The sequence below is a fragment of the Scyliorhinus canicula genome, chromosome 4 (assembly GCF_902713615.1).
Source record: "Scyliorhinus canicula chromosome 4, sScyCan1.1, whole genome shotgun sequence".
Lineage (NCBI taxonomy): Eukaryota > Metazoa > Chordata > Chondrichthyes > Carcharhiniformes > Scyliorhinidae > Scyliorhinus > Scyliorhinus canicula.
Window position 1 is genome coordinate 191,331,421 of NC_052149.1, and position 15,716 is coordinate 191,347,136.

A 15,716-nucleotide genomic window follows, 5' to 3' on the forward strand; every position below is an offset into this window, starting at 1 on the left:
GAAAAAATAATTGGGTAATCTAAATTTACAAAAAAAAATGTAAAAAAAAAAAAGAAATGAGTGTACCTACTCCACAAGAACTGCAGTGGTTGAAGAAGGCAGCTCACCACCCACCTTCTCAAGGACAATTAGGGATGGGCAATACATTCTAAACTATAAGACCATAAGATATAGGAGCAGAATTAGGCCATTCAGCCCATCAGGTCTGCTCCACCATTCAATCATGGCTGATATGTTTCTCATCGCCATTCTCCTGCCTTCTCTCCATAACCTCTGATGCCCTTATTAATCAAGAACATATCCATCTCTGTCTTAAAGACGCTCAGTGATTTTGCTTCCACAGCCTTCTGCAGCAAAGAGTTCCACAGATTCCGCTGTCTGAAGAAATTCCTCATAATCTCAGTTTTAAAGGATGGTCCCTTCAATCTGAGATTGTGCCCTCTGGTTCTAGTTTTTCCTACTAGTGGAAACATCTTCTCCACGTCTACTCTATCTCGGCCTCTCAGTATCCTGTAAGTTTCAATAAGATCCCCCCTCATCCTTCTGAACTCCAACAAGTACACACCCAGAGTCCTCAACCGCTCCTCATATAGCAAGCTCTTCATTCCAGGGATCTTTCTTATGAACCTCCTCTAGACCCTTTCCTAGGCCAGCACATCCTTCCCTAGATAGTCCTGAATTCCTTTCAACTGACATTTGAAAGCCTCCGACATGTCAGATGTTGATTTACCCTCAAACATCCGCCCCCAGTCTAGGTTCTTCAGTTCCCGCCTAATATTGTTAGAATTAGCCTTCCCCCAATTTAGCACATTCACCCTAGGTCCACTCTTATCCTTGTCCACCAACACTTTAAAACTTACTGAATTGTGGTCACTGTTCCCGAAATGCTCCCCGACAGACACTTCTACCACCTGGCCGGGCTCATTCCCCAATACCAGGTCCAGTATAGCCCCTTCCCTAGTTGGACTATCTACATATTGTTTTAAGAAGCCCTCTTGGATGCCCCTTACAAACTCTGCCTCATCTAAGCCCCTCGCACTAAGTGAGTCCCATTGAATATTGGGGAAGTTAAAGTCTCCCATCACAACAACCCTGGTGCTTTTACTCCTTTCCATGGCAACAACATCATAGTTCCAAGTACTAATCCAAGCTCTAAGTCCATCTGCTTTACCTGTTATACTTCTTGCATTAAAACATATGCACTTCAGGCCACCAGTCCCACTGTTTTGAAATGAAAAATGGCCTTGGTCTGCTTTCAAAGCCAGTGATTTAGCCCTATGCTAAACCAGCAACATCCCCCTGTCTGCTCTTCCTCAGAGCCATACTGGCCCTATTCCCTAATCCTCCCTCAATGCTTTCACCTTCCGACCTATTGCTCCGGTACCCATCCCCCTGCCATACTAGTTTAAAACCTCCCATGTGACACTAGCAAACCTCGCGGCCAGGATATTTATGCCTCTCTGGTTTAGATGCAACCCGTCCTTCTTATACAGGTCACACCTGCCCCGGAAGAGCTCCCAGTGGTCCAGATAACGGAAACCCTCCCTCCTACACCAGCTGTTTAGCCACGTGTTTATCTGCTCTATCTTCCTATTTCTAGCCTCACTGGCACATGCCACAGGGAGTAATCCCGAGGTAACAACCCTAGAGGTCCTGTCTTTTAACTTTCTGCCTAGCTCCCTGAACTTCTGCTGCAGAGCCTCACCCCATTTCCTGCCTATGTCGTTAGTACCAATATGTACCACGACCTCTGCGTGTTTGCCCACCCCCTTCAGAACGCTACCTGTTCGGAGACATCCTGGACCCTGGCACCAGGGAGGCAACATACCTCCTGGAGTCTCTTTCACGCCCACAGAAGTGCCTATCTGTGCCCCTGACTATAGAGTCCCTTATGACTATTGCTCTTCTGCGCTTTGACCCTCCCTGCTGAACATCAGAGCCAGCCGTGGTGCCACTATTCTGGCTGCTGCTGTTTTCCCCTGATAGGCTATTCCCCCCAACAGTATCCAAAACAGTTTACCTGTTAGAGAGGGGGGCAACCACAGGGGATTCCTGCACCTTGGGTGTGACCATATCTATATAACTGCTGTCTATGATGCTTTCTGCCACCTGCATGCTCCTAAGTGCATACAACTGCTGCCCAAACCGAACCATGCGGTCTGTGAGAAGATCCAGTTGGGTGTACTTTCTGACGATGTAGCTATCCGGGACGCTGGAAGCCTCCCGGACCTGCCACAAGTCACAGTCAGAGCACTGCACCCCTCTAATTAACATTGCGTTAACTAATTAATAAATTAAAATCGAAAATAAATTTTTAAAAGTTACTGTTTCCTCACACTAGAGTTCTACTATAAATGTAAATGCTGAATACAGTACTCTCCTGTCTCTGGCTCAGATACCCCTTTTAATTATGATTAAGTAATTAATTAATTATGTTTAATTAGTTTACCAATGTTTAATTTTAAAATTTTGTGCAGATTCCCTACCAGCCAATCAGGTCACAGCTTTCCTTTGCCATCACTTTTCAGTTTGTTTTTTTTGCCCAGCCGGAACGCTGGAATAGATATCACCTACCGGATTCCCAAGCTGCACTGCGGCTCTCCCTCTCCCGCTCCCAGAAATGAATAACAATTTGGTTTTTGGTGACAAATTTGATTTTCAGGGCTGTGTGCTGGGCTTTAGCTTTCTGGTGTATATATATATTCCTCGGATGAAGAAATAGAGAGTTGTATCTCCAAGTTTACAAACGACAGCAAGTTAAGAGGCACAGTGTGAATGTGAGCAGGAAGTAATGTATGGGACAAAAACAGATTACACGAAAAATTGAGTTCGGTGTTGAGAAGTATGAAGTCATCCATTTTGGATCTGAGAAAGACAAATCCCGGTGTATGCTTTATGGTGAGAGACGAGAAGCCGTAGAGGAGCAAAAGAGCTTCGCTGTCCATGTGCACTAGTCACTGAAAGCTAGTGCACAGGTACAAGCTCATTAGTCAACTCATGGAGCCATCAGGTCATATTATATATGACCCTGAAATTCTTTGGTTAATAATTCCAAGCAGTGTTTGAGGTTAATTTGCCCTCAGTTAATTTAATTATTTTGTTGTAAATTAACGACAATTTCATGAAAATGGAATGGATTTTACAGCGTGTGGAGTAATGTTCATGCACAGAAGGGAGAGATTTCCCCTCTTGTTTATTAATGATAGAAGGCATCTTACTCAGTGTTTCAACTTCAGCGGGAGCCCGTTTTAATTTATTTTCAGAGTTAGTCGGCCGGCCAAACATTTTACTTCTCATTCGCTAAACTTATTCCTATCCTTGTTGTGTTAGATTTCTTCGGGGCCGGGAGGGGGGGGGGGGGGGGGGGGGGGGTAGTGATGCTTCAATGTCCATATTTAAAATCACTGGTTGCTTATAGCTGTCAAAATATGATAACCATTGGTCGTTTGCATGAACATCCATTTCAAAGTTGCCAGTTGTAGCATTATGAGTGATCTGTTTATTTCAGACAAAAACAACTGTAGCTGCTCACTAATCTTGAGTAGGTCTGCCTCTTCTATTTTGCCTACTAATTTTATTTCTCTTCTGATTCATGAACGGCAATATGAGGAATGTTATGGCGCAGTAGTTAGTACTGCTGCCTATGGCGCTGAGGACCCGGCCCCAGGTCACTGTCCGTGTGGAGTTTGCACATTCTCCCCGTATCTGCGTGGGTTTCACCCCCAAAACCCAAAGATGCGCAGGGTAGGTGGATTGGCCACACAAAATTACCCCTTAATCGGAAAAAAATAATTAGGTACTCTAAATATTTTAAAAATATGAGGAATGTCAATGCTGAGAAACTGTGCCTTTCTACATTTGTTCTTGTACTCAATGCCTCAGGTTTTACTGAAAGGTGGCCACTGATGTTTTACTAGTTATCATGTGGAGATGCTGGCGTTGGACTGGGGTGAGCACAGTAAGAAGTCTTACAACACCAGGTTAAAATCCAACAGGTTTGTTTCAATCGCTAGCTTTCGGAGCGCTGCTCTTTCCTGAGGAATTCACCCGAGGAAGGAGCAGTGCTCCGAAAGCTAGTGTTTGAAACAAACCTGTTGGACTTTTACTAGTTATCAGCAGAGATTGCCTCTAATCCAGTGCTTTTCCATGTGGCAGTTCCACTATTGTTTGGCTATTTATTGAGGCGTGATGCAATGCCATTAAGTCCCAATTTCTCTTGGAATGGTTTCCAATTTCTTGCTCAATTATCTGTCATCTCTAGTTGTCCTGGAATGGTAAATTTTGAACTGCAGAATTCCAAATTTTCCATTTGAAATGAGTTTCGGTCTGATATTCTCAAAGTGAAAAGTAATTCCATCCGGATTTGACCATTTCAGACTACTGAATGCATGTGGAACTGTTGCAAACTTGATTTTATGTTTTCTGACTCTTCCTTCTCTCCCTACTTCTAAGATTACCCAGTCCTTTATCTCAATATTAGGTCAAATGATACTAAACAAATGACAGTGTCTGAATGATAACATGTGTGTTACGAATGTACAAATCGGTCAGCAATTTGTAGCGAGGAAGAGGCACCCCATGAATTCTGAATCATTACAAGTTGTAGACGGATTTGTGTAGCTCTGTTGTTGGCTTCATGCAAGTGGCATCTTATTCTCACTTTGGTTTTCATGAAGTTGCTGCACCTCAATCTCCTTTTAAACTCACCGGAGAAAGTCAAGTCCAGTAATTAACAGATTAAACACAGGGCGCGATTCACCCAAATGGGAATAAAATCCTAAAGCGAGCGTGTATAGCCACATGTTTCCCGGCATTCAAAGCGCAGAGAAACACATGGCAATTCAACGCGATTCACGTTGTTTTAGGGGGTGAGGGAAGGTCATACATTTTGGGGGTTGGATGGCCCTTGGGGGCAACTCCCTTACCCCCTTGGCCCACGGTGAGGCCCAGCATATCAGGGCCACGCTGGTAAATACCAGTAGTCTGCATCCCTGTGATTCCCGACCCGGAGGAATCATGAGGTCCCGGAGACTCTTGTGCCAGGCCCGCTAAATGGATGCAAATGGATCATTAGGTATCCTCCCGCTGGCACGTGGGCAATCCCACCACCAGCAGGGGGGCTGGAGTATAGCAGTTGTTTCAGTGCCTGGTGCGAACCTCCATTTCGGCTGGATGCCCGCTTCTCTGCCCGATCAGGATCGGCATTGCTGACAGCGTAGTGCAGAGAATCCAATCCCTTACTTTTACTTTGTGTCTTTTCCTCACTCTCTTAATTCAGTTATTCTCTCCCCCTCTTTATCCCCTGATTTGACATGAAATTCACCCCTCTAATTTACCTCCCATCTCAAGCCTCTTTCTCTTCCTTTCTTAATTCTTAAATTACCCAATTCAGTTAGAATAAGAGTTTACTTTATTCACCTTCAATTAGGATATCCACAAGCTGCTCAGTGAGTGAATTAACTCTTACTTACCAAATCTTCAAAGAATACAGACATTTTATGCACTAGTAATTGTTTATTAACTCCAAAATCATGATCACCAGTAACCAAGCTTAAACATTGAATATGTCAATAACGAGATAGATGTAGTTGGAAAGGATTATCTAAACAGAAATATTAGGCAAATTATAAAGGCAGTTCAGTGATATTATCATATTTCAGAATTAAATCTATGACTGATTATAAAATTTCCATTAAGGTCATTGTCAGATTGATATAATTAGCTTTGAAGAATTTTAGGCTTGATTCCCTAGATTGCTGATAAGTTAGCATTGGATAGCCAGTCTCATGGACATATGATGGTTAGCAATGTTCCAGACTTAATGCTGCCTTGAGGGCTGAGTGGTTGAGTTAACTGCTTGTCTTCTTTTCAATTTTTTGAATCACTTTTCAAAAATAAATTTAGTACCAATAATTTTTTTCCAATTAAGGGGCAATTTAGCGTGGCCAATCCACCTACTCTGCACATCTTTGGGTTGTGGGGGTGAAACCCACGCAGACACGGGGAGAATGTGCAAACTCCACACGGACAGTGACCCAGAGACGGAATTTGAACCCGGGTCCTCAGCGCCGTAGACAGCAGTGCTAACCACTGTGCCACGTGCCGCCCGTCTTCTTTTCAACGATGACGTTGACTTCTGTCTAGCTCTAGGAGACAGTTCATTGTTTCTGTGCCCTACCAAGGAACATTTGTGAGAAAGTAGGAGTGATCTCATTAAAAAAAGGGAAATTCAGATTTTGAACGCTCTGAATATTCCCATGCCCACCACCTACACACCTTTCCAAGTGGAGTTGCAGCGACAGTGTTAAACCCTATATTTTCTAACCCATTCTTGCTGGAAACTCATTCTCGATAGGCTCAGGGCCTGTGAAAATATTTTGCATCATATCCCTAAAGTTTCATAGTGATTGTTATAGATCAACATAATGTCAGAACAATGATGAAAAACCAAAAATGCTGGCCAACAACAGCAGTGAGTTGGCACCTGAAAATCACCACGGTGGGTTAAAGTTAAAGTTTTAATAGAGATATCACCAAAACAGTGTGCATTTACATTGTTTGTTGGTGCTAATTTAGAACCATATGGGAGGTACGATTTTGTCCCCAATCCCCAAACTGTCAAAATACCACAAATAGAAAATATTAAATCAGGTTCACAAGATTCACTTAAAAAAGCATAAAGACTCAAACGACACAGGACGTTAAGTGGAATAATTTCTCAAAAACTGGTTTCATATTGAATGGCCCCCACCAGCCCCACACCCCAATGCATATCGAGTCACATAATAAAGGAAACAATTTTGTGGGTACCATATGGGAAAACTCTAGTGGGAGAAATTGTTCTGGGAGCTGGAAGTGCGTTTACATTTTAAATGTGCATTAATTAATATGTAGTAATTCTCTGCACACTTGCTGGGGGCCCAAACATCTGTTTACACATAAGTCGGCTTATTTGGACAAAGGTATTTTGCCCATTAACTAGTGATTTTTTTTTAATATAGTGATCTGTCATCACTTATATTGACTGATAATTTATTGCCCAGTTTATGGAAAATTGTAGTATTTTGTATATGTAGAAAATCACGTGACATGCAGGAAAGCTAGACTTTTGTAAGATTTGTTGCAAGATGTTATGCAGCACCAAATAATTTTCTGTCAGTTTTCTGACCACCTTTAGGAATAAATGAAAACAGGAACACTTGTAGGCCATTCAGGCCATTGAGCTTGTATCACAATTCGGGTATTTTAGGAGTTTTTTTTTTCCATTGAAAAATTTATCAATTTTGCTTCCAAGTGTCACCCCTCTCTCACCTTCGACTACAGCTACCTCCATTATGGCTCCTCACACCCCGCTCTCATTCTCCCATTTTCTATGCCTCCGTTGCACCTGTTCCGATGATGTCGCCTTCGAAAATGATGCTGCTGACATGTCTGCTTTTTTTCCGTAACTGAGGTTCCCCCCACCTCTGGTTAAGTGGGTTCGACACATCTCCCACGTGTCTGCCCTCACCTGCTCCGCTCTCTCTCAGAGCCCTCCCTTGTCAGCACTTTTCACCCCACTAGCCTCTGTATTGCAAGGATTATCCTCCGCCATTTCTGCCAATTCCAGAACAATGCTATCATGAAAGACATCTTCCCCTCACTTCCGCCCCTCCTGTCAGAATTCCACGGGGACCACTGCCTCCTTGACTGTTTATCCATCATGCTCCCAACTCCCCATCCACTGGATGCAACCAGAGGCTGGAATTGAACACCTGCCCATTCACCTCCTCCCTCCTCACTATTCAGGCTCCAAATATTCCTTTCAGGTTAAGGAGTGCTTCACTTGCATTTCCTTCAATTTTTTATTTTTATTTTTAAATTTAGAGTACCCAATTAGTTTTTTTCAATTAAGGGGCAATTTAGCGTGGCCAATCCACCTACCCCGCACATCTTTTGGGTTGTGGGGGTGAAACCCACGCAAACACGGGGAGAACGTGCAAACTCCACACGGACAGTGACCCAGAGCCGGGATCGAACCTGGGACCTCGGCGCCGTGAGGCAGCAGTGCTAACCACTGCGCCACCGTGCTGCCTCATTTCCTTCAATTTGATTTATTGCATTCACTGCTCCCAATGCCATTTCTTCTACATCGGGGAGATTATTTTCTTTCCCCTTTTTATTTAATGTATTTTATTACAAACATGTATCAAAACAGGTTACAGCAAATAAACACCCCGGGAAACGTACTTCCCAACAATCAACTATACAGTCTGTGGTGAACGTATGCTATTACAATTCACCACTGTACTGTGTTGTATTATGTTGATGCCCTTGTGGGCTCCGCCTGTAGCTCCGCCCCCTCGGGGGTGGTATATAAATCTGCAGTCTGTAGGTGGCACTCAGTACAGAACAGTCGCAGGCAGGCACAGATCTAGCTTATTAAAACCACTGTTCACTTCTACTCTTCGTCTCGTGTGAATTAAAAAAAAAAAATGTTATATAAATTTAGATTACCCAATTATTTTTTCCAATTAAGGGGCAATTTAGCGTGGCCAATCCACCTACTCTGCACATTTTAGGGTTGCGGGGGCGAAACCCACGCAGACACGGGGAGAATATGCAAACTCCACATGTGAGGGATCAAAATCAATCGACCACCACTGTGGAGTAGTGAATAGGGGAAAGTTTCGAAGCTGGGCCTGCGGGATAGGTGATATGGTAATGCCGTTATCAAGGCTTGGGTCACTATATTCTCTCATCTGGACTCTATCGGGTGTTTTAAACAGTGGTACTCAGGGTTAACGTTAACTGCCAGCATAGAACACAGAGCAATTAGGCGCAGGCACAGAAGTTATTAAATTCTGCAGCTGGTGACCTCGTATTTGAGACAGTTCTATAAACATACCATCATCAATGCACTGTATTACCGCTCCGATTAAATACAACACACACGGACAGTGACCCAGAGCCAGGATCGAACCTGGGATCTCATCGCCGTGAGGCAGTTGTGCTAACCACTAGGCCACCGTGCTGCCCTATTGTCTCGTGTGAATTGATGGTCGCATCAATTTAATCAGCTAAGATATCGCAATGGAAGCCGCCCTCCAACCTGACCAACTGGAACTCGACCCACAGGCAGCTGAAGCTAAGGGGATCTTTTCACACTGGCTCCGCTGCTTTGAGGCCCACCTCACCACCTCCTCCTCGCCTGCCGTCACCGAGGCACAGAAGCTGAGTCTCCTCCACGCCCGGGTGAGCCACAGAATCTCCGTACTAATCGAAGAAGCGACCACGTACGCAGATGTGGTCGCGGTCCTGAAGAGACATTACGTGTGGCTGGTAAACAAAATGTTCACGCGGCATCTCCTCGCCACTCGTCGTCAACGCCCCGGGGAATCACTGGAGGAATACCTACGCAACCCGAGGGTACTCGCTCAAAACTGCAATTACAAGGACGTCACAGCCTCGCAGCATATGGAACTCGCCATCCGGGACACCTATGTGGCTGCAGTCCGGTCCAACTATGTCAGACAGCGCCTGCTCGAAAAGGGCACCCTCGACCTCATCATAGAATTTACAGAGCAGAAGGAGGCCATTCGGCCCATCGGGTCTGCACCGGCTCCTGGAAAGAGCACCCTACCCAAGGTTAACACCTCCACCCTATCCCCATAACCCAGTAACCCCACCCAACACTAAGGGGAATTTTGGACACTAAGGGCAATATATCATGTCCAATCAACCTAACTTGCACATCTTTGGACTGTGGGAGGAAACCGGAGTACCCGGAGGAAACCCACGCACACACGGTGAGGATATGCAGACTCCGCACAGACAGTGACCCCAGCCGGAATCGAACCTGGGACCCTGAAGCTGTGAAGCGATTGTGCTATCCACAATGCTACCGTGCTGCCCTAAACCCTAGAAGAGATGGTAAAACTATCCACCTCGTTAGAACATAAGCACATAAGAACTAGGAGCAGGAGTAGGCCATCTGGCCCCTCGAGCCTGCTCCACCATTCAATGAGATCATGGCTGATCTTTTGTGGACTCAGCTCCACTTTCCAGCCCGAACACCATAACCCTTAATCCCTTTATTCAAAAAACTATCTATCTCTATCTTAAAAACATTTAATGAAGGAACCTCAACTGCTTCACTGGGCAACTAATTCCATAGATTCACAACCCTTTGGGTGAAGAAGTTCCTCCTAAACTCAGTCCTAAATCTACTTCCCCTTATTTTGAGGCTATGCCCCCTAGTTCTGCTTTCACCCGCCAGTGGAAACAACCTGCCCGCAACAATCCTATCTATTCCCTTCATAATTTTATATGTTTCTATAAGATCCCCCCCGCATCCTTCTAAATTCCAACAAGTACAGTCCCAGTCTACTCAACCTCTCCTCGTAATCCAACCCCTTCAACTCTGGGATTAACCTAGTGAATCTCCTCTGCACACCCTCCAGCGCCAGTCCGTCCTTTCTCAGGTAAGGAGACCAAAACTGAACACAGTACTCCAGGTGTGGCCTCACTAACACCTTATACAATTGCAGCATAACCTCCCTAGTCTTAAACTCCATCCCTCTAGCAATGAAGGACAAAATTCCATATGCCTTCTTAATCCCCTGTTGCACCTGTAAACCAACTTTTTGGGACTCATGCACTAGCACACCCTGGTCTCTCTGCACAGCAGCATGTTTTAATATTTTATCATTTAAATAATAATCCCTTTTTCTGTTATTCATTAGAGGTAGCTTTCCAGAGCCTAAATGCTTTCCCCTCCGACCACGCAATCCCCTCGCTGGAGACGCAATCATCACCTGACCCAAGGGTGCCCCAGACCTGTTTTTGCGGCTACCCTCCCAACCCGGGGGGCCGCCCTGCTATTTCTGCGGTCAGAATCAGCACCTCAGGCAGCATTCCCCGGCTCGGAACGTGACCTGCAGCGACTGCGGCAAGAAAGGACATTTTGCCAAAGTCTGCTTGGCCCGACCCAGAGCTCCTAAATCGCAGGCCCAACTCACAGACTCACAGGCCCGCAGACCCCGCAGCGTGGCTGCGTGCCTGCTGGTACCGCCCCCTTCTGATGCGTCATCCGCCTCGTGCTATCTGTGGGGGCCGCCATCTTTAACCCTACCCGACGTGTGACTCATGGGGGCCGCCATCTTGGCCACGTTCTTCAACGCTGCCCGACACGTGCGCCCGATGGGGGCCGCCATCTTGGGACCACCCCCTACCTCCGACCACGCTGGCTACCCGCAGCTCGGCGCTGTCACCCTCGACCAGTCACGGCCCAAGCACCTTAAGAACTCAGTGATGACCGTCCGGGTCAATGGGCACGAAAACACCCTGTCTGTTTGACTCTGGGAGCACGGAGAGCTTCATACATCCAGACATGATAAGGCGCTGTTCTCTCCAGATTTCCCCCGCATCCCACACAATCTTGCTTCTGGATCACATTCAGTACAGATCCGGGGGTACTGTGTCACGAACCTCGCGATACAGGGCGCCGAATACACCAATTTTAAACTCTATGTCCTCCCCCATCTCTGTGTTCCTCTCCTGTTAGGACTAGACTTCCAGTGCAACCTCAGGAGCCTGACCCAGAAGTTCGGCGGCCCCCTACCCCCTCTCACTGTATGTAGCCTCGCGATCCTGAAGGTCGCCCCTCCCTCGCTCTTCGCGAACCTCACCGCCGAATGTAAACCCGTCGTCACCAGGAGCAGGCGGTACTCTGCCCAGGACAGGACTTTTATCAAGTCAGAGGTCCAGCGGCTTTTGAGGGAGGGGATCATCAAGGCCAGTAATAGCCCCTGGAGGTAGTCGTCAGGACCGTGGAAAAGAACCGGATGGTTGTAGACTACAGCCAAACTTTAAACCGGTACATGCAACTTGATGCGTAACCCCTTCCCCGTATAGCGGACATGGTGAATCAGATTGCACATGTTTTCTCCACAGTAAATCTGAAGTCCGCATACCACCAGCTTCCAATTCGCCCGGAAGACCGCCACTACACGGTCTTTGAGGCAGACGGCCACCTCTTCCACTTCCTCAGTGTTCCCTTCGGTGTCACCAACGGGGTCTCGGTCTTCCAAAGAACGATGGACCGAATGGTGGACCAGTATGAACTGCGGCCACGTTCCCGTACTTGGATAACGTCACCATCTCCGGCCATGATCAGCAGGACCACGACGCTAACCTTCAGAAGTTCCTCCAAACCGTCCAAATCCTCAATCTCACCGACAACGAGGAGAAATGCGTTTTGCGCACAACCCGACTAGCCATCCTCGGCTATGTTGTGGAAAACGGAGTCCTGGGCCCGACCCCGACCGCATGTGCCCCCTCCTGCAACTCCCCCTTCCCCACTGCCTCAAGGTCCTGAAGAGATGCCTCGGGTTCTTTTCATATAATGCTCAATGGGTCGACAACTATGCGGACAAAGCCCGGCCACTTATCAAAGCCACCATCTTCCCCCTGACGACTGAGGTCCGCCTGGCCTTCAGCCGCATCAAGGCAGACATTACCAGGGCCGCGATGCACACGGTGGACAAGTCCATCCCCTTCCAGGTGGAGAGCGACGCGTCAGATGTCGCCCTAGCCGCGACCATTAACGAGGCAGGCAGTCCCGTGGCCTTTTTTCCCATACCCTCAACGCCTCTGAGATTCGACACTCCTCGGTCGAAAAGGAAGCTCAAGCCATTGTGGATGCTGTGCGGCATTTGAGGCACTACCTGGCTGGTAGGAGGTTCACCCTCATCACCGACCAACAGTCGGTAGCCTTTCTGTTCATCAACACAAAACGAGGCAAGATCAAGAATGATAAAATCAGGGCAGCACGGTGGCACAGTGGTTAGCACTGCTGCCTACGGCGCTGAGGACCCGGGTTCGAATACCGGCCCTGAGTCACTGTCCGTGTGGAGTTTGCACATTCTCCCCGTGTCTGAGTGGGTTTCACCCCCACAACCCAACCCTAGGTGGATTAGCCATGCTAAATTGCCCCTTAATTGGAAAAAATAATTGGGTAGTCTAAATTTTTTAAAAAAAGAATGATAAAATCTTGTGGTGGAGAATAGAACTCTCCACCTATAATTACGATATTGTGTATCGTCCGGGAAAGCTGAACGAGCCCCCAGATGCTCTGTCCCGCGGCACATGTGCCAACGCGCAAGATGTCTGACTTCGGGCCATCCACGATGACCTCTGTCACCCGGGGGTCACCCGGCTTCTCCACTTCATCAAGGCCCGCAATCTGCCTTCCTCCACCAAGGAGGTCAGGGCCATGACCAGGGATTGCCAAGTCTGCGCGGAGTGCAAGCCACACTTCTATCGGCCAGACAAGGCCCACCTGGTAAAGGCATCCCGCCCCTTTGAGCGCCTCAGCGTCGATTTCAAAGGGCCACTCCCCTCCACTGACCGCAACGTGTACTTTCTCAACGTCGTTGACGAGCACTCCTGTTTCCCCTTTGCCATCCCATGCCCCCACATGACCGCGGCCACTGTCATTAAGGCCCTGCATAGCATCTTCACCCTGTTCAGTTTCCCCACTTGTGTCCACAGTGACCGGGGCTCCTCGTTTATGAGCGACGAGCTGCGTCAGTACCTGCTCGGTAAGGGCATTGCCTCGAGCAGGACTACCTCCGGGGAAATGGACAGGTGGAGAGGGAGAACGTGACGGTATGGAAGGCCGTCCTCCTGGCCCTACAGTCTAGAGGTCTCCCAGTTTCCCACTGGCAGGAGGTCCTCCCCGACGCGCTCCACTCCATTAGGACGCTCCTCTGCACCGCCATGTGTGAAACCCTTCACAACCGCCTATTTGTCTTCCCCAGGAAATCCACCTCCGGGTTCTCGCTTCCGTCCTGGCTGACAACACCGGGGCCTGTCCTTCTCCAAAAGCACGTGAGGAGCCATAAGTCCGACCCCCTGGTCGTGAGGGTCCAGCTCCTACACGCCAATCCTCAGTACTCCTACGTGGCGCACCAGGACGGCCGACAAGACAGCCTTCCTCCGGGATCTGGCACCCGCCGGTACCCCTGCGACCATCACCTACCTCCCCCCCCAACACCAAACACCGCCCCTGTCCCTACATGGCCTACACCCCCCCTCCCCCCATCGCTGACCTACAGTGATAAAGCTCCAGACGACACGCTCCTGGAGTCAACGAGCCCAACACCCGTGCCCGCAGCGACGAGTTCAACACCCGTACCCGCAGCAAAGCCGGAGCTGAGGAAATCACAGAGAACGATCAAGGTGCCGAACAGGCTCAATCTGTGAGCCCACTTCACCCCCGCTGGACTTCAATTTTTTAACAGGGGGTGAATGTGGTGAACGTATGCTATTACAATTCACCACTGTACTGTGTTGTATTATGTTGATGCCCTTGTGGGCTCCGCCTGTAGCTCCGCCCCCTCGGGGGTGGTATATAAACCTGTAAGCCTGTAGGCGGCACTCAGTACAGAGCAGTCGCAGGCAGGCACAGATCTAGCTTATTAAAACCACTGTTCACTTCTACTCATCGTCTCGTGTGAATTGATGGTCGCATCATAGTCTGTACAGATTTTTCCCCTTTTTCACCCCCCCCCCCCCCCCCCCCCCCCCCGCCCCCTCCTCCCCATCCCCTGCGACGAACAGCTCCTCAAACACGGTCACAAACATTGTCCACCTTTAAACGCAGACTGGGTGACCGCTTTGCAGTCCGCACACACAACCTCAATCTTCCTCTTATTTGCCATTTTAACTCGGCACCATGCTCTCATGCCCACATGTTTGGCCTGCCGCAATGCTCCAGTGAAGCCCACGCAAGCTGGAAGAACAGCATCTAATCTACCGCTTAAGCAGGTTGCAACCCTTGGGATTTATAGAATCCTTACAGTGCAGAAGGAGACCACTTGACCAATCGAGTCTGCACCGGCCCTTGGAAAGAGCACCCTACCTAAGCCTACTCCTCCACCCTATTCCCGTAACCCAGTAACCCCACCTACCTTTTTGGATACTAAGGGGCAATTTAGCATGGCCAATCCACCTAACCTGCATATCATTGGACTGTGGGAGGAAACCGGAGCACCCGGAGGAAATCCATGCAGACACGGGGAGCTTATTTCAGTTTGTTTGTCGGTGATCTGTATCTCGACACTAAATACCCACCGTTGCTGCAAATCCCTTGATACCTTTATCCAACAAGAATTATTCATCTCAGTTTTGAACATTGATGCTGCATTGACAGCCTCCTGATGAAGAGTTTCAAATTTTCATTGCCTTTCTTTAAATTGTATGAAATGCTTCCCAATTTCACCCCTCAGTGGCCAAGCCCTGATTTTAAGATTATCATCCCTCATTCTGCATTCCCCCACATGAGAAATAGTTTCATCAACCCAATTGAATCCCTTCATCACGTTAAAGACTTTAATTAGATCACCCCCTCTTCTGAACTCAGGGGATTGGAAGACAACTTTATACGACCTGTCCTCATAATTTAACCCTTCTGGCCCTGATACTATTCTTTTTCATAGAATTTACAGCGCAGAAGGAGGCCATTCGGCCCATCGAGTCTGCACCGGCTCTTGGAAAGAGCACCCGACCTAAGGTCAACACCTCTACCCTATCCCCATAAACCAGTAACCCCACCCAACACTAAGGTCAATGTTGGACACTATTCTGGTGCAGCTTCACAGTACTCTCTCCAAGACCAATATATCTTGCCAGAGATTTTCATGCCTCTTTCCAAGTCAGAAAGGAAGCAGAAG

At 47.8% G+C, this 15,716-nt stretch overlaps 1 protein-coding gene across 1 annotated transcript in view; it reads left to right on the plus strand.

Moving 5' to 3' along the window:
- Window positions 1-15,716, plus strand: part of LOC119965257 (collagen alpha-1(XXIII) chain-like) — a 241,183-nt gene that overhangs the window by 119,063 nt on the left and 106,404 nt on the right. The gene's annotated exons all lie outside the window — the stretch shown is intronic.